Source organism: Protopterus annectens, chromosome 1.part1 (genome assembly GCF_019279795.1).
Source record: "Protopterus annectens isolate FY-2018-M chromosome 1.part1, PAN1.0, whole genome shotgun sequence".
Lineage (NCBI taxonomy): Eukaryota > Metazoa > Chordata > Ceratodontiformes > Protopteridae > Protopterus > Protopterus annectens.
Window position 1 is genome coordinate 74,487,587 of NC_056726.1, and position 19,719 is coordinate 74,507,305.

Here is a 19,719-nt window from a genome sequence, read left to right on the forward strand (position 1 = left end):
GATAACCGTTGCTGTGCACCATTCAGCAGGCACAAAGCCTGAGGTGAGGCTATGCTTGAACATGGTACTTAGGTGGTGTGCCAGTTCGTTCTGTAGTTTGTGTAGAATGCAGCCTGGGATGTTGTCTGGTCCCATGGATGCTGTGTTCTTGACTTTGGAGAGTGTGGTTTTTACCTGTGCAGCTGTGATTACAGGAACTTTGCATTCTTCCGGTATAGAGATGGGCTCTTTAGGGGGTGAGAGGGGGGGTAAAGTTAGCACTGAACCTATCTACCAGGATGTTGGCAATATCAGTTGGGTCTGTATATTTAGTGCCATTGTGCTGTAACTCAGAGCAGATCTGAGTGTTGCCATTGAGATTCTTCACATAGCTATTGAATGCTTTGTGGTTGTCTTTAGAATCAGTGGCGATTTTGTTTTCGTAACTAGCTTTGGAGGATTTTGTCAGGGATCGCAGCTTCTTACTGAGGCTGACCAGGGAGCTCCTCCAATCATGGGATTTTACTCTCTTTTGCAAGAGTTTCTTCCTTCTGTTGTACAGTTTGTTTATGGCAGGGGACCACCAGATTGGCTTCCTTTTTTTGGAGGATAGCGTCTTGGTTCTGTTTGGGATAGCATGATCCATGCACTCGTGTAAGTGCTTAAAAAGTGCAATTGTGTAGGATTCAGTAGTCGTAACTGGATTGTCCATCTGCATGGGTGTCATGAAGTTCACCACTTCTATCTTAAGAAGCATGAAGTTGGGTTTGGAGAAATTTTTTACCATGGTTTCCTTAATGGGGGGTGGAGGCAGGATGTGGATATCTAGGGTAATTAGTTTATGGTTGGATCGGACCAATGAGGCATTGACTTCAGGTGTGGACCACCGGTCACTCATATTGGTAATGACTAGATCTAGGATATTGTTGCCCCTGGTGGGGGTGTGGATAAGTTGATCCAGGGCATTGGAGTTTATGAATTCCAGAAAGCGTTGAGCAAAGGAGTTGGTACATGAGTAGCTTTTCCAGTTAATGGTGGGGTAGTTAAAATCGGCCATTATTAGGGTGCTTGGTTGAACCCTAATATTTTCCAGTACATCAAGAAAAGAGGAGTAGGAATCCTGGGGCATGGTGGGTAATCTGTAGCAAGCTACAATTTGGATTGCAGTTTTGCCCAGAGTTAGTTGCACTTGGATAACCCCGCCTGCATTATGCTGAGCAACTAGCCTGGAGGTGTGGGTATCCTTAATGAATATGGACACACCTCCGCCTTTGGTGTTCCGGTCCAGGTTACATGGCCGAAAAGTGTGGTATGAGTTATTGCCTGGTAGTGCAGGGGTGCTCGCTGGAGCCTTGAACCAGGTCTCAATCACTGCACAGATATCGATGTTCTCCATTTTAAGGAATTCCTCGAGTAAGTGCATTTTGAGATTTAGACTTCTAGTATTGAGTAGCATTACCCTCAGTGTTTGCTTGCCTGTTCCTGTTATGGTGGTGAATTTGTCATTTGAACCTTGCCTAACAAAGGCACTATAGGGGCAGCAAGAACCTTAGCCGGTATCCAGAATCCCAGGGGTGACAGGTGCAGGCCATCTCTGGCAAAGCATCATGGTCTGTCGACTGTGTCATCCCAGGCAGACAGATACTGGATCCCTTTAGCATGGCACCAGAAGCCTAGCCAATTGTTGAAGTCGATCATTTTGTCCTTGTACTATGACATCATTCTGGGTTATGGCAGAATGCTACTCAGGGCTAGGGTCATAACTACCTGGGCTACAAGATCGGAGAGCTCTTCCATGTCTCTTTTCATGTAGTCCAGGGAGGTACGTCTCAGGTCGTTCACACCAACATGGACAATGACAGAGTCATATTTGTACTTGTTGTGGAGTGACCTGAGTGCATGGGTTATGTGGCGGATCCTGGCACCTGACAGGCAGCTGACAGTAACCTTCTCCTTGTATAGCCTGGTGAGTGGGACATCAGTGTGCCTGACTATAGAGTCGCCTATGACTAGTGTCTTGGGTACGTTGTTTTGCCTTACTGGCTGTGGTTGAGTGGCACACTGAGTCTGCGGGCTATGTGTCATTTGGGTTGTGTTGGGGGGTGGAGGTTGCTTGCATTTCTGCTTTGGAGGTCTCTGTTGCTTGAGCAGATTATTATTGAAAGCCTCTGCAAATGTTTTTGTGTTTCTATGTGTGGATTTTGGTGGTGTAGATTTAGTGAGACTATGTGATGAGTGTGGTGTGGTGCAAGTGTTTACCTTCTCCTCTTGACTGTCAAGTTCATTCTTGATTGGAGAGAGCTTTACCTCCAGTTTGGCTGTCTACTGGTGTATTTCTGCATGAGAGTCCCAGGTACCCTCCCATTTGTCACATTAGGTTTGATTTCTGTCTGTCATTGATGATTAGTATAAATTGCTAGAAACACCTGGCTTAATTAAGAGTTGTGTGACCTAGTGGGTTAGTGCAGTAGGCTGTAGTTGATGGGGGCCTGGGTTTGAGACTTGGAAGGGGTAGTTATTTTGTATGTATGCCTAACACTGTAAGAAAAAGATAAGATCATTAAGGCACATTAAAGTGGGTTTGCATGATGCGCTGCTTAGCTCTGCTCAAACCTGTGCTAAAAATTTAAAAAGAAGAGAAAAAGGGGGTGATAGCTCATTGGTGAAATGGGGGAAAGCAAGGGAAAAACATAGTGAAAGGCAGGCAGGGATGTGCAGGACGGGTGTAGGGAAGACCATAGCTTTCCATTTCTTGTACAGCAACAGCTGTTCAGTTTGACAGATTTTGTGGATGAATTTGGACTTTCAAACCTCAGAGAGAGGGGTGAGGACACCATAAATGTGTTTTCAAGCCAATTGGACCAAACTAGTTTGTCCAATGAACACGTGTGCAAAATGGAAAGCTATGTATGAGGCGATATTTTTTGTGGGACAGGTGCACATTTTTTTTTTGTTGTTGTTATTATAAGGAGCGAGTGGAATGTTGGAGAAGGGATATAGGTACATGTGGAAAGATAAGTTGGGTATGATAGGATGCAATTGCAGAAAGACAAGACAGACAAGACAGCAGACAGGGGCAGTGTGTAACACATGGGGGGGAACACCTTAGATGGGGACAGTGTTGTGGAATCCGAAGTGCATGTGCCTCCAGACAACAGCAGTGTGAATGAGGTTTCCACCCATGGGAAGTCAACACTGCTCCTTCGATGCCCCAAAGGTGGCTGTGCTGGAGGCTGGGCACCAGGGACAGTCAGCCTCACCAGGTTGTTGATTCTACCCTCAATCCTGAGCATCATGGCTGGTAGTTAATCCTGGGTGACTACCACCGCTCTGTCACTGCTCCCAGAGGGAGACAGGCTACATCCCATGAGATGGTTCCACCCAAAGGTGGTGCAGGGTCAGCAGAGGGGGCACCACAGGCTTGGATCCCAGATGTGCTGGCACCTAGTGCCATGGTTGGCTGAGGTAGGGTAGGTGGATTGGCAGGAACCAGCCTACCCTGACATAATGTGATTATGGAGGTGCACCAATACATTTAGGTAAGTTATGAGCAAAACCATTGCTGGTAATAACAGCATACCAGAACATTGGAAATAACCATATTACTTTTCAATGCATATTAATGTGAAACTCAACAATGAATAAACAGAACAGTCGGTATATTAACATCATGCCAGTAACAGTTATGGAATGTGGCCCACAGGATAGGTAATTCAACAAGATATGTTAATATGCAACCATTGTAATACATAATAATAGTAAAACATGCCCCAAAATAAAGTTTGTGGAGCAAAATATGTTAAGTAAGCCATAACCAATGCATAACAATACTACATATTTGAAGATAAGGGGTGGGGAGAGAGAGAAATATAGTCCCTTAATACCATTATAGGCTATGTACTGCTATCTACTCTACAGGTCTGTCCTTTATTTATGAGAAAAAGTGCCGTATAACTGCTGTAGCATGTACATACCTCTCAAGCTATCCACATAGGATAGTATGGGCCAAGCAGTAGCAACTGCAGGTATACAACTACACAGAACACTGGCACATCAGGTGTACCTATAATATAACTACTAAGGTGGAGTGTGGCTAATGTACTGGGACTTTGCTGTTTACACACACACACACACACATATATATATATATATATATATATATATATATATATATATATATATATATATATATATATATATAGGTTCATAGGTAGGTACTAGGCAGGTTCCATAGCTTACGCCACCCAAGAAAGTTATTTTCCTGTGCCACTGTCGAGCAGAGACACAGAAGTGATCCCCGGGGTGTATTTCCTATTTCCCATCCACTCATCAAGATTTTTCTTGAAGAGTGCTAATGAAGAACTTTGCTTGACATAGATGGGTAGCTTGTTCCAGAGTATAGGAAGTCTCTGGGACAGGAATCTATCCCTCCAGCGTGTCCTGTTTATTGTGGTGACAAGGTTTAGGTCCCTAGAGCGTGTAGCTCAGAGGGATTGGGATTTCTTTAGGTGTAGCATATCCTACAGCACTGGGTTTGACATAGCTTTATATGTTAGGCAGAGATCACCTCAGAGTATGTGATATGCTATGGAGTAAAGCTGGAGTTTTTTGAGGCAGTCAGTGTAGGACATCTCTTTGAGGCCAGTAATCCTCTTTGTGAGGTACTTCTGTGGCCTTTCCAGCTGCTGCAGATGTCTTATGAGGTACATTCCAAAATGGGGCGTTGTACTCTATAATGGGTCTAATGAGTGATGAGTAGAGGGGAACAATGACCTCTTTTTTCCTGGATGAGAACCCTTTTATGATGAGGTGTGCCATGTAGAAGGACTACCTGACTACTGTGGCGATGTGACTATCAAAGGAGAGACTACTGTCCACCTGGGTCCCAAGGTCTCTTATCACGCATTTGGTGTTAAGTAGATTGCTGCCTATGTGGTAGTTCATGGGTAGAGAATTTTTACCAAAGGGGATGACACTGCACTTTTTGGCATTGAGCTTGAGGCCATGGCTCTGACACCAGGCATCTGTCTCAGTGAGGCCCTTCTGTAGGATGTCCACATCATTTGAGGACTTGACTATGGCTCCTAGCTTGCAGTCATCTGCGAACTTCATTAGCCAGAGGCCTTCTGTGTTAGCCTGTACTTCACAGAAGTAGATACCAAACAGGAGAGGTCCCAGGATGGAACCCTGTGGTACTCCACTTGTCACTGCTTTGAGGTCAGAGTTGGAGTCTGCAACTTTTACAGTGTGGGTTCTGTCAGTGAGCCAGTTGGCAACCCGTCTTGTGACATAGGGATGTATCCCTAGTTTAGTGAGTTTAGCTATAATTCCAGAATGGGGGATGGTGTCGAAAGCATTGGCGAGGTCAAGATAAGCTGTGTGAACCACCTTACCCTCATTCACGGCTTTGGTGACTGCCTCAAAGAAGTCGATCAGGTTCAGGAGGCATGATCTGCCTTTCACAAACCCGGAACTGGGTGGCATCCAGAGTTTGGAGGTTACCAATGTCTTTGTTTATGATGATACATTCCATGGCCTTGCAGAGCAGGCTCATCAGGCTAATAGGTCGATAGTTCCCAGGATCAGTGATGGCTCCCCCTTTGTGGAGTGGGATAACTGTTGATGTGCATCATTCAGTGGGCATAAATCCTGAAGCAAGGCTATTATTGAACATGGTGCTTAAGTGGGGAGCCAGTTCGTTCTGAAGTTCATGTATAACGCAGTCTGGGATGTTGTCCGGTCCTATGGATGCTGTGTTTTTGGCTTTAGAGAGTGCAGGTTTTACCTGCATAGTTGTGATTACATGGACTCTGCATTCTTCCTGTATAGATATGGGCCTTTTAGGGTGTGAGAGGGGGGTAAAGTTAGCACTGAACCTATCTGCCAGGATGTTGGCAATATCAGTTGGTTCTGTAATTTTCGTGACTTTGTGCTGTAACTCAGAGCAGATCCGGGTGTTTCCATCTAGATTCTTGACATAGCTATAGAATGCTTTGTGGTTGTCCTTGGATTTAGTGGCAATTTTGTTTTTTTTTCGCTAGCTTTGGAGGATCTTATAAGGGATCTCAGCTTCTTACTGAGGCTGACCAGGGAGCTCCTCCACTCATGGGATTTTACTCTTCATAGGTTCATAGGTTCATAGGTTGGTACTAGGCTATCAGCCCTAGGGCCTATACAAGCCTAGCCATAACAATTCCCTGGCTATTTCTTCCCACATTATTTACTTTCCTGGACCCCTGTCTAGCAGGGCGACTGACGTGATCCCTGGTGTGAATTTCCTTTCTCCCATCCAATCATCAAGGTTCCTCTTGAAGAGGTCCAAAGAAGCACTCTGCTTGACATGTATGGGCAATCTATTCCAGAGTCTGGGGAGTCTCTGGGTCAGGAACCTATCCCTCTAGCATGTTTTGTTTATTGTGATGACAAGGTTTAGATCCCTGGAGCGTGTAGCTCTGAGGGATTGGGATTTTTTTTAAGTGTAGCATGTCCAACAGCTCTGGGTTTGACATGGCCTTGTATATTAAGCAGAGATCGCCTCTGAGTAGACGATATGCGACAGAGTATAGCTGGAGTTTTTTAAGGTGGTCAGCGTAGGGCATCTGCTTTAGGCCTGTGATTCTTTTAGTGAGGTATTTCTGAGGCCTTTCCAGTTGTTGCAGATGTCTTGAGAGGTTGTTTTGGGGGATGGAGGTTGCTTGCGTTTCTGCTTTGGAGTTCTCTGTTGCTTAGACAGATTATTATTGAGATCCTCTGCAAATGATTTTGTGTTACTATGTGTGGATTTTGGTGGTGTGCATTTAGTGAGACTGTGATGAGTGTGGTGTGGTGCAAATGTTTACCTTCTCCTCATGACTGTCAAGTTCAGTCTTGGTTGGAGAGAGCTTTACCTCCAGTTTGGCTAGATAAGTGCATCTCTCACAGGTTGTAGTGTTGGGTGGTAGGAGGAGAGGGCTGTCTGTGTACATGAGACAATTTCTACATTGCCTCAAGTTGCCCATATTCATCAGATAGACAAGAGAGAACACTGGGAGCTGACCCTTGGACATGCCTGAACAAAAAAAAAATGAATCTAGATAAGTGAGGAAAGTGAGTACAAGAGCTGTTTTTGTCTAAGCAAGTGAGAAAAGTAAGTATAAAAACTGTTTTCCTCTAGGTAATGAGGAAAAAAAAAATATATATATATATATATATATATATATATATATATATATGGATAATACATCTATGACAGAGGGATTAAACAATGGTAATTACATTCTGTGACAGTGTGACACTTGAGAGACATGTATGTGTAAAGTACAGACAGTAAACAACTATCATGCCTTGTTTGGCAGGCATGGGGATAGAACCGAATAGCAGTGACTGCAGTGGACATCTGTCAGAGTTTACACATTTTATTTCTTTTCGTTTATTTTTTTATTATTGCGCTTATTTCCTGTTTGTGTATGCTGTAGTTTCACATTCCTGGTAATAATTGTAATAATTTCTGACATGTAAACACACAATAATGTACTCATAATATGGACTACCTCATTAATTTACCTGTAGTTCCTGTGGGGAGAATATCTGTAAACATCACGTGACTGATACTGTAATATTTAGATCTACATAGCACTGGATTCGAACCATGGTCTGTGTGTGGGAAAAGTGTACATCATACACAAAATTTAGCAAACTGAGCTACTGACTCACTGATAACTAGTGACCGACTGATATTTGCCTAGAGCTCACCTGGCACTAGAATATGACCTGCTAATAGTGGTACAGTTTTATACTTGACTGCAGTGACCGTTGAACACACACGCATGACATTCAGGCATGGCAGACATACTAGGTAAAGTATTTATTACCACTTAGAATTCAGGTGTACACATTACATTGTTAGTTGAAATATCTGTGGTCAACAACTAAAATCTGATTATGTGTTATGATTTGCAGTCTAGAACTGGTACACTGTTATACCTCACTGTAGCACTGTACCTCACAGCCTGAATGCTTGTAGCTGCCACGCAGTTGTGAAAACAAGACAATCTTGCTGTACATGTTTACCTTGGTGTTATTGCTATTGCTCCATGTGTCATTGCAGACTGGTTGTCATAAGTGATTTTTTGCAAAACAACTCTGAACCTACACTTAGAGCACAACAGACTTTTTTAGACATACCTTCATGCAGGAAGTGATAATATTTTGTGTTTTTATTGCAGAACAGCTGTAATAATTGATTTCTTGCAAAACAGCCCTATTGCACAACAGACATTATTAGACATACTTTCATGCAGGTACTGATAACATTTCATGTTTTTATTGCGAACAGGTTTAATAATTAATTTCTTGCAAAACAGCCCTACTTCCACAAGCATTGCACAACAGACTTTATTAGAGAAACCTTCAATCAGTTACTGCTATCATTTCATGTTTTTCTTGCAGTTGATCTGTATTAACTTTATCTTAGCTGTGCTGATCTAGGCAGCTTGAGTGTCAGCTGCACTGAGCACCTTGGCTTATGATGAACAAAATAAAGCTATCTTCTACGACTGTAATATTTCTGTAGCACTTCTTTACATCCTTGCATACCTTAAATCAAGCAACAGTAGTCATCTTGGGGAGTCAAAACATGCCCTCCCCCAATGCCGACCTTATTGCACATGGAATAATGAGACTATATACAACTGCCTCATGTTCACTGATGACAGACTCATATTAAACCCAAAGGGCTCTGTCTGTGAGAGGTGTAAATATCTAACAAACTGGTATCCTTCACTTAACCAGCTACATGCAGTGAACTTAATGTTGTCTTATCTCCCAACTCACATCTATGCAACTTCTACATATTACAAATCCTAAGCTGTATTTTATTGATGCCATTAAAGGTCTTCATCAAGGCCTCTGATGACTCCAAAGACCAAGTATAAGGATAAGCCCTTGAGTTTACCTCCTGCATGCAACCTGGCATCAAAGGATCAGATCACGCATGCAACTCGCTCTGACACTATAGGAAATATAGACAGTAACAGAGGTTGCATAAGTAGCATACAGAATCACCTAAGGCAGCAATATATATATATATATATATATATATATATATATATATATATATATATATATATATATATATATATTAAAGTTAGCACACTAAGAAATTGTGAGCAACTACCAGTAGGTACTCTAAATGTGTGGGATTAGAACAATGTTAGAAATCTTTGATCATTGTTTGATATTTTTTCCTCTTTTTTGTTGGTTTTCACTATTCTTGCTGAGTGTTGTAAACTACTATAAAGCCTTGTTAACTAGGCCTAAACAGTAGTATCAAACTGTATGCAAAGTGTTACTGATCTAGATATGAAATGTATTAATGCAGGGGTCAAAACATCCGGAGTCCAAACGTCTGGGGTCATAACATCCCGTACCCAATCCAAATTATGTAAAAATAGCACTTTCTAATACTAGAAGCCTAAGAAAAAGTTACACTTCTTACAGGCATTTCTAACCCCTGAAAATAGTGATATATGCATAGTCAATGAGACATGGTTTCAGAATATTGTAAGCACCCCTGCATTACAGGGTTTTAATATATACCACTCCTTTAAACACAACACCAAACTGGACATTGTACATAATGGGCATGCATGTGTGTTCATAAGAAACCAGTTCACTTCCAGACTAATAATGAAGGACAATGAAGAGAACTCCACCACATTGTTCATATAAGTAAAACCCAATACTGCATACTACTGTATACCCTCCATAACATCAGCAGACTATGAGACATATCTTAACAAACTGTTATATCTCATCAGAGAAGCAAATACTTTGTGTTTTGGTATCTTTGACTATCCCATCATTAGTGGGTGGCCTATACTATCACAAACATGTACGTACAGATATTCCCAAATTTGATTAATGTAAACTGTTTTGACCAACTAGTCCAAATCTCAACAAATGGCTCATAAATATTCAGCCTGAGTCCCCCAAATATAATTCCCCATGCTCAGAGCCCACAATTACTGAATCACTGGTCATATATGACCATTGTGCAGTAACATTTACTGTAGGTGAGACCAGAGTAATTTCAAAATAACAGGCCTTAAGCTAGAAAAGTACTCAAGAATCAACAAGGAACTTAGAAATAAAATTAAATATTCAAAGAGCAGCTATGAATTGTGAATCACTAAGCATGCTAAGAAAATCCATAAAGCCTTCATCAGCTATGTCAGGAATCAAATAAATAAAAAAGAGTAGCATTAAGTATGAATTAATACAAAATAACATTACATCCTCAACCATTAATGATATTGTCAACATGTTAGCAGACAAATTCAGCTCAAATTTTACCTCCCTTGTCTCCCTCCAAATACTCACATCCAATTGTCAAATCACATCTGAGCAAGTCCCAAGTGCCCTTTCAAAGTCTAAAAACATTAGCTCCATGTGCCTAACAGTGTGCCAGCTTGTCTTCTTGTTAGTCCCAAGCACTGCCTAGTTGACACTTTATTTTGTTTATTTAAACTCAGTCTCCCCACTGTATTCATACCAGAAACATGGAGAGCTGTTCTAGTCTTCTTACTCCAAAAAGGAAGACCCACAAGTGTCCCAGGCAGCTACAGACCAGTATGTCACACTAACAATATCCATAAGGCAGTATAGTGCATAACTATTTACCTAATAGACAAGGACATAAGCAGTCTTCAGTCTCTGGACCTTAACCAATGTGGGTTTGGTAAAGGCAGATCGTGCCTCTTAAATCTAGTGTTTTTTTTTGAACAAGTCACTAAAGCATTTGATGAAGGTAAATCAGTTCATGTGGCATATCTGAACTTGGCCTTAGTCCTTGATACCATTAAGCTAATAAAATTAAATGTAAACCCCTATGTTACCTGCTGGAGAGCAAACCGACTCACCCACTGAATCCAGCCTGCTAGTGTTGGGGGCACACTCCAACAAGAAAGAGTGGTTACAACTTATCTTAGGTGATCTGTGGCTGATGATGTTTGCTAATGACTGCAGTCTTAGAGCTGTCATAAATACCCCAGATATCCTACATATTCTTCAGAAGGGAATATTGTATGTCAAAAAAAATGTTTCTTGTGCAATGCCCTTAAACTAAATGATTCATTGTGTCATTTGGCAAACTTGGTGACTCCTATTCTATTTACATAGGTGACCCCGCCACATCCCCTGTACTGATTCAAGATTGTAACCACAGTGCACCCTGCTGGAAAAAAGCAGAAATATGTATAAATTATATGCCGATGCAAATTTATGTTTTCATAGTAAAAGTTGAACTATACAAAGTTAACTTGCAAACTCTGAAAAATAAAGAATTTTATAAGTGTGTTTACCAGAACTAGAAACCAGAATGTCTCCAGCTGGAAATTCTTTCTATTGTTTGAAACAGAGGTAATTATAGGTTTCCAAGTTAATTGTTTTATGACTTCTTGTTTCTGGCAAGCTTCTAAGAGAAACTTGTAAAATAAACAATAGACTTGGGAAGGCGTACAATAAAGCTTGCAGACAGTCAAATTCTCTTCCTTTAATGTCACAACCAAAGCACAAAAACAAAGCTCTGCATTAACGTTCTGAATTACATTTTTGTTCGTTCTTCTAAGCTTCTAAGAGAGAATTTCCAGCTTCAAAGAGATAAGTATTTTTCATAGAGACATGTTAAATTCTGTTGGTATCTGTTTATCCTGGGAACTAGATGCAAACCCAGTAGTAATATGTATTATTAACTTAAGCACTATCTCAGGAAGAAAGAGTGCATTTTGTATTTTGTTCTGGACCTGTTAACAACTCACCAGCACTTTGCCTTGCTCTGTAAGTAAGTTATTTAGAACATAGTTTCTCTTAGAGATAGATAGGAATATAGCAAGATTAGTGTCTACTGCCAATCATTAGCAGACCGGAGTTCCGCTGTGGCGACCCCTAACCGGGAAAAGCCGAAAGACACAACAAGTGTAGATGTTTTTTATATTTATTTGAGACTGTCCTACTATATTATTTTAAAGTATTTCCTGTAATTGTGAACTCTGCTTTCACTGTGTTGAGTTAGTGAGTATTGTCTTGTTCTTTTATTATTTATTATTAAATATTTTTAAACCTTTTAATTGTAGCTGGTCTGCATACAAATATTTAAAGTCTGAGAGTACTTGCATGTATTTGGTGATACTGCATAGGCCACTCTAGAATAGTCTTAAAAGTTTAGTCACACTTACCATTTGGATAACAGTAACATTACACAGTGGAATTGGTCACCCTTTGGGAAGGGCCTTATAGTAGCTGATAAGTAGGGGTTCTGGTGGCAGTGTTTACTACCTTATGGTCTGGGCAGAAGGGGGCATAGCTAGTAAACCTGTGCCAGCCTTCTCCACGTGTGTGTTTGTGTATAAATCAAATCTCAAAGTGTGTGTGTGTGTGTGTGTGTGTGTGTGTGTGTGTGTGTGTGTGTGTGTGTGTGTGTGTGTGTGTGTGTGTGTGTGTGTGTGTGTGTATGTGCGTGTGTATGTCAGCTAATTGGGCAGGGACACGAAGTGTTGGTTGGACAGAGAGAGTGCTGGGAGGACTTGGCTTGGTACCCTAGCTACAGACTCCACTCTGTAGCTGTGCCAGTGGGGAGTCTTATTGGGGATCTGGAGAGAGAGGGAGAAACCAGACCCAGACTGACTGTGATCTCTGTGTGCTCTTAAGGGAAATTGCACTTTACTGTGTGTTTACTGTTTATCCTCCCAATGTGCACATCTCTCACTGGTAATAGTTATGAGGATTGAGGCTCCTTGATTCCTGGGCCAGTCCACGGGTGTCACATATTAATTGGTGGTAGTAGTGGGAGATTCACATCAAATATTAATTGGTTGATAGTGGTGAGATAGCCACATCACATTTTAATTGGCTTGTAGTGGTGTGGATATTGAATTCCTGTAGCTTGTGTACAGTGATCACTGAAGGTGTTTTGTAGTCTAAATCAGCCACACAGTAAACATTCAGAGTTCATATCACAATTGTTTTAGTTCTTTTGTTTGCTTAGTTAGTCAGGGAGAGTGCGCAAGCATGTCAGCAGAGGCCTATGGCAAGTTGACAAGGAGCCATTTGGCTGATATGTGCCAGGCTAAAGGACTGGCACATGGAAACCTGACTAAAGCAGACATGATTGCAGCTTTGGTCACAGCTGCATCAGAGAATAGCAACCAGGAGGATGATCAGACTGGCCATGGAGATGTACAACACTCAGAGAATGGACAGCTCAAAGTTTCTACAGAGGACTTAAAATTCATCTCGAACTAAAGAGACTTGAGTTGAAGGCCAAGCATTTGGAAATAGAAGCAGCAGAGAGACTGAGGCATCTAGAGACTGAGGAGAATGAGAAACTGCTATGCCTGGAAGCTGAGGAGACGGAGAGGCAGAGGCAACATGAAAAGGAGATGCTGACTCTTTGCCAGAGTCATGGAGGTAATGGGGAAGGGCATAACCAAAACCCAGAAGCAACAAAGGTCAGTAAATTTCTTCCACAGTTTACAGAGGGGGGATAATTTTGATAGTTTCATTCACATGTTTGAAAGTGTGTGCAAACAATATAATGTTGACTAAGGTTCTGGATACGGTCTCTGACCCGCTTACTCCATGGTAAAGCTGTAACTGTTCTGTCCAAATTGTCTGATAATGACTTTTTAAAGTAGAAAACAACATACAAGTCCAAAACCACAAAACAAATGGCACGCTCACTCCGGATAAAGAACAATGTTTATTCACACAGTACTTGTAAGCACATTTGTCCCTTACATAATTTCTTTATAAGTAAATATTGGAAATAATACCCAAAACGAGTTATAAAAATTAATTTCTGTTTAAAAAATTGAAACAGTTGCATAAAACAAGCAAATAATAGTAAAACAGGTCACTCTTATAACAAAACAGCACCCTACAAATAACCAAGATTACTCATTCAGGGCTAAAAAGTCACAAAAGTGTTCCTAACAATAACTTGTTTTAGGTATTATTTCCTTTAATTACTTATGAGGAAAGGACAGCATACATTTTTTAGACATTTAAATGTGCTTTTATGCTTGTTACTTTTGTCTGATGAAGTTCCAGCATAAGAATTATTTTGGGACATAAGCATTTACAAGTACTGTGTGTATTAACTTGTTAAACTATAATGTTGTAAAGAATTGTTTTCTAGAATGTTTTAAGCTAACATCTGAAGCTTATAGGAAAAAAGTTTTGTGAGCATAGATGCAAGGCAGATGAAAGTGTGTGTAAATATGTTGCTGAACTAATCACTTATTTTCATAGGTGGGTGAGTGGATGTCAGGTCACCACTTTTGAAGGGCTGGCAGATGCTTTGGTGAGGGAGCTAGCCCTTAGCACTTTGCCTGAAGACATGAGTATCTGGTTAGCTGATAGACAATGCTTTACTGTAGATGAGTTGGGGAAGAAGGGAGACCTATACCTAGCAAGCAGGGCATCTCTGCACAGGAAAGGGACACCCAGTTCTGCTCCCAGGTCTAAAGGAACCCATGGTGGGCAGCCCAGACTGCCCAATCAGAATTTGCCAGTAGCAGAGGAAGCCACATGTCCAGGACCTAGGGTTAAATGTTTTGAATGCAACCAGTGGGGCCATGTAGCATATAGATGTCCAAGGAGGCAAGGTGGGGAACAAAAGGTGAGGGAGCCACTAAGTGGGAATAACAAAATGCCAACAGTAGGTTGTCTCGAGACAACACGTGTGCCAAGCTATGACAAGAGGTTAAATCCTATCTTAGTGAATGGAAAAGAGACCATTGCTAAGAGACACCCAGACCCTGGCATAACCATTGTGAAGCCTGCAATGTTTACAGAGGACTTGCCTGGGCAGTCTACTCCAGTCAGAGCTATAGGAGGGACTGCATTCCAAATACCTTTGGCTAGGGTTCACCTTGAGTGGGAGGGTGAAAAAGGAAGCCAGAAAGTAGATGTGTTTGAGGATATCCCTTCGGATGTCCTGATAGGGAATGATTTTGATGAAGTAGTACCGTGTGTTCATGCAATTATATGCAGTCAGGCTTGGAGACAAGCATGTGGGTCTCGTAGCCTGTGGGAGACCCAGACAGACCACACATTTGCAGCCAGGACTGGTGAGGTGGTTACTTCAGGGAGGGGACTACCCTGTAGCAGTGAGACTGAAGGTGAGCCATAGCTGCTTGTGGGTACTGATGTTCCCTTGGACAGAGTGACTGCAAGGGAAGAGGTGAGTAGTAGTAGTACCCAGGCTGACAGTGAGGCACTGCTGTCAGAGGATACCAGACCTCCTGTGGAAGAGGAGCTGGAAGGGTTACAAAGAGAGAGTTGAGACAGGCTCAGCTCTCAGACCCTACATTACAAGGCCTGAGAGAGGTAGATAGTGAGGCACCTGATTTTCAAGGGAAGGGGGATTTGTATACTGGGACAAGGTGTTACTGTATAGAGAGTGGACCCCTGTGGTAGGGCTAGAAGGTGAGAGAATACAGCAGTTGGTAGTGTCCAGAGTCTAACATCTGGCACTTCTAGCCATAGCCCATGATATTCCCTTTGCAGGACATATGGGCATAAAATGTACAAAGGGACATATTATGCAGAACATCTATTGACCTGGAATTTCCAGAGATGTAATGGGGTACTGCAGGACCTGTGGTCAGTGCCAAATGGTAGGCAAGGCAGGAGACAAGGTGAAACCTCCTTTGATGCCTTTGCCTGTGACTGAGGAGCCATTTCAGAGGGTAGCTATGGATATTGTGGGACCTCTGAGTACCCCAACTGCCACAGGGAAAAAGTATATCCTAGTGGTAATAGAGTATCCTATAGATACCCTGAGGCACAGGCTTTATCCTTCATTGAGGTGGAAAAGGTGGCAAAAGGTTTGTTACAGATTTTCAGCAGGGTAGATTCCCCAAAAGAAATACTGACTGACAGAGGTGCCAATTTTATGTCAAACCTGCTGGTTTGTCTGTGGAAGTACTGTGGGGTGAAGCACCTAAAGACCACCCCTTACCATCCCCAGACTAATGGTCTTGTTGAGAAGTTAAACTCTACACTCAAGTCCATGCTATGGGCATTTGCAGACCAGTTTAAGAGGTATTGGGACAAATACCTGCCCTGTCTGTTGTTTGCTTACATAGAGATTCCCGAAGAATCCACAGGTTTTTCACCCTTTGAGTTGCTGTATGGGCATAGGATGAGAGGACCTCTAGATTTAATTCGAGATGATTGGGAGGAGGAGTGTGAATCTCACATGGAGTCTGTTATGGCATATGTCTAAGCATCGGGATAAGGATCAGGAAACTCATGGGCTTGGTTCAGGAGAACCTGGCAGAAGCCCAACAGCAGAAGACAGTCTGGTATGACAGGAATGCTCGGGCTAGAGAGTATGCTGTAGGGCAGCAGGTAATGGTTCTTGTTTCTGTCAAACACAACAACCCTACAAAGTGGTAAGGAATGTCAATGATGTTAACTACATCGTAGAACTGCTATGCAGGGAGCAGGGTACACTGTAGTTGCAATCTTGAAGCTCAGTACAGAACATATAGTTTTCTTACATTCTGTCTAGCTGGGCTGGCAGTGTCACAATACCCATGTGAGGTACTGACTCAAATGCATTGGCCTAGCCAAGGTAGGCACTATACACTGTCTTACTCTCATCCATGGCCTTGGTGACCCTCTCAAAAAAGTCCACCAGTCTGAGGAAGCAGGACCTGCCCTTAACGAAGCCAAACTGGGTTGGGTCTAGAGTCAGGTGATTTCCTATGTCATTGTTAATCAGGTGCATGACTATCTTTTCCATATCCTTGCATATGAGGCTAGTCAGATTTATGGCGTCAGTAGTTTCCTACATCTGTTAATGGTCCCCCCTTGTGCGTAGGGATGACTGTTGCTATCCTCCACTCTACTGGGACAAAGCCTGTCTGTAGACTGTGATTAAATAGATATCTGAGTGCGCCTGCTAGGTCATATTTCAAGCTATTTAATAGGCAACATGGGATTCTGTCAAGGTCCATTGATACTGTGTTTCTAGCTTTAGAGACCACACTTATGACCTGTTCATTTGTAATAACAGACAAAGGAATGGTAGAGAGTATTTCATTGGGAGTGGCTGGAGGTGATGAGGACGTGAAATTTCAGCTGAATTTATCAGCCAGCAGGTTTGCTATTTCTTCTGGCTGAGTATAGGTACTGCCATCTACAGCCAACTCAGCACATTGCTGAGTATTTCCCTTAAGATTTTGGACATAACTAAAAAATGTTTTGTGTTTATTCTTTGCTTGGGAGGCTATTTTAGTCTTATATTTAGCATTTAAAGACTTGACTAGTTCCCTGATTTGCCTGTTGAGACTAATGAAGGATTTTTTTCTTTGTTATGTACTCTCCCACTTCCTTCTACAAAGGAATATCTTCCTTCTGATGTTTAGTCTATTTATATCAGGGGTCTACCAGTGTGACTTGTTTTTCCAGCTAGACCTTGGCTTAGTTTTGTCAGGTACTGCCATTTCTATGCAGTTGATTAAGTGGTCATACATGGTATTCATGTATACTTCTGCATAGGTCTCTGTTTTTTGGGGTTACAAGGAGATTTAAAATTCCTTATGCTATTACTTAATAAAAGGTAATTTGCCTTGGAAACTTTTTTAGGGTTTTAGAGTTCAATGGGGATTCTAGCTCTAAGTTTATTTTAAAGGAGACCGATTTATGATCCGATCTTATGAATGAGGACATTATACTGGGGCAGCTGCGATACTCCCCCATGTTTGTGAGTACTATGTCAAGGATATTTGACTCCCTAGCTGGAGAGCAGACCAGCTGTTCCAGAACATTTACATTCACAAAATTCATGTTGTGGTCATGTTTGTTTCCCATTTTATGGAGGGGTAGTTAAAATCACCCATGAGTAGTGTGTTGGACTGAATGATAGTAATTTCTGATATGTGGAGTGTTTTTCATGGTTCATGGTTGGGAAGATTTTGCCTATGGTCAGCTGGACATTGAATAGCTGAACTGAGTAATCCTGCTTGTCCAATGTAGATGTGTGATTGTTTTTTATGTAAATGGAAGCACCTACTCTATTCACTTCTTTCCTTTGCTGAAGGTGGTCTGAATATGTGATAGACACTTTAACCTTGCACTTCTAGGTGCTCTCTGCAGCCTTGAACTATGTGTCTAGAACTGCACAGACATCAGCATTCACCAGGTCAAGGTTAGTTTCCAGGGAGTCCAGTTTCTTGTTAAGACTTCTAACATCGAGCAGTAGTACCTTCAGCTTGGTAGGTCTGTTGGTTTGGCAATGCCTAAATAAGTTACTATGGGGGAGTGGCTAATGCCTTGGCCAGTATTCAATAGCCTAGCAGCAAAAGGTACAGGCAATCTGTGGAAAAACAGAGTTGTCTGTTGATCATGACATCCCAGGCAGACAACTACCAGCTCCCCTTGGAATGACACCAGTAGCTAAGCCAATTATTGAAGTCAATATCTTTCTGTTTGTATTGTGGTATCATTCTTGGTAAGGGTATAATGCTCCTCAATATATGGCTCATACCAGCCTGCAACAAGTATTCAGAGGAGTCCATCATGTCTGTCTTCATATAGTCCAGGGAAATACATCTCAGGTCATTTCCATCCACATGGACTATGACTGAGTCATACTGATTCTTGTCGTTCAATGACCTGAGTGCCTGTGTGATCTGGCAAATCCTGGCACCTGAAAGGTAACTGACTGTAACCTTCTCTTTATCCGTTCTGGTGAGGGGGAGGTCTGTGTGTCTCACAATGGAGTGTCTTATGACCAAGATGTTTGAATGTATAGTGTTTCACCTCGGGGGCTTGTTTGTGGAGACACTGTTATGAGTATTTCATTGTTAATTATTGGTGTTGACTTGGTTTTGTTTGCATGTGGTCTTTGAGGGCAGTAAACTTAAGGCCTCTAAGGCCTCTGATGTTTTGGTAAGTTTGAACCTGTAAACCTATGAACATATGAGACAATGTGATTACCTGCATTGTCAAGATACACCTTCTTACATTTTTGAAATTTTTGTCACCAAATTAAATTTCTGATAAGTTGAAAATGAAAAAGGGCAGTGTTATCAGTTTCTCCAAGTGTTAAATATAATCAATATACAGCATAACAACATTTATTTTGTGAAACTGATGCAACATAACACAGAAATAAGTAAAATTCACTTGATGTGGAACCATATCTCCACAACAACAACTGGATGTGCCACATTCATTGAAATAAGCTCCTGCTAACACTGGCAGTGGTACCTTAAGAAAAAAAAAATATTGAGTCAAGACCTCTGCGAACCTGCATCTGCAAGATTCCTCACCCCCACAGCCTCCTTCATCATATGTACTAACTCCACAATTAGACAATGATGGAGAAAGGAAAAATCACCTGGTAAGGGGGAATAAATGACCTGTATAGTTGCAATTGTGTGGTATAGGGAATATTTTCACGTTTGACAAGTTAGCATCTATCAGATAGCATTCAGGAAGACACTATTCACAAAATGAGATCTCATATGATATATTTAACCACTGTATGATATCAAATTCTGTATTTTTTTAATTTGATAAAACTATATCACCTTTACCATGATGATACTAAATGATGGTGAAGCATATGTATGTGCCTTCTGTCTTTGCCTTTGGATATTGTAATTTGAAACCCTTTTGTTATCATGCAGTTTGGGAAAAAGGGTAAAACTAATCAAAATCATGTAATCAAAATCTGCACATTTTACC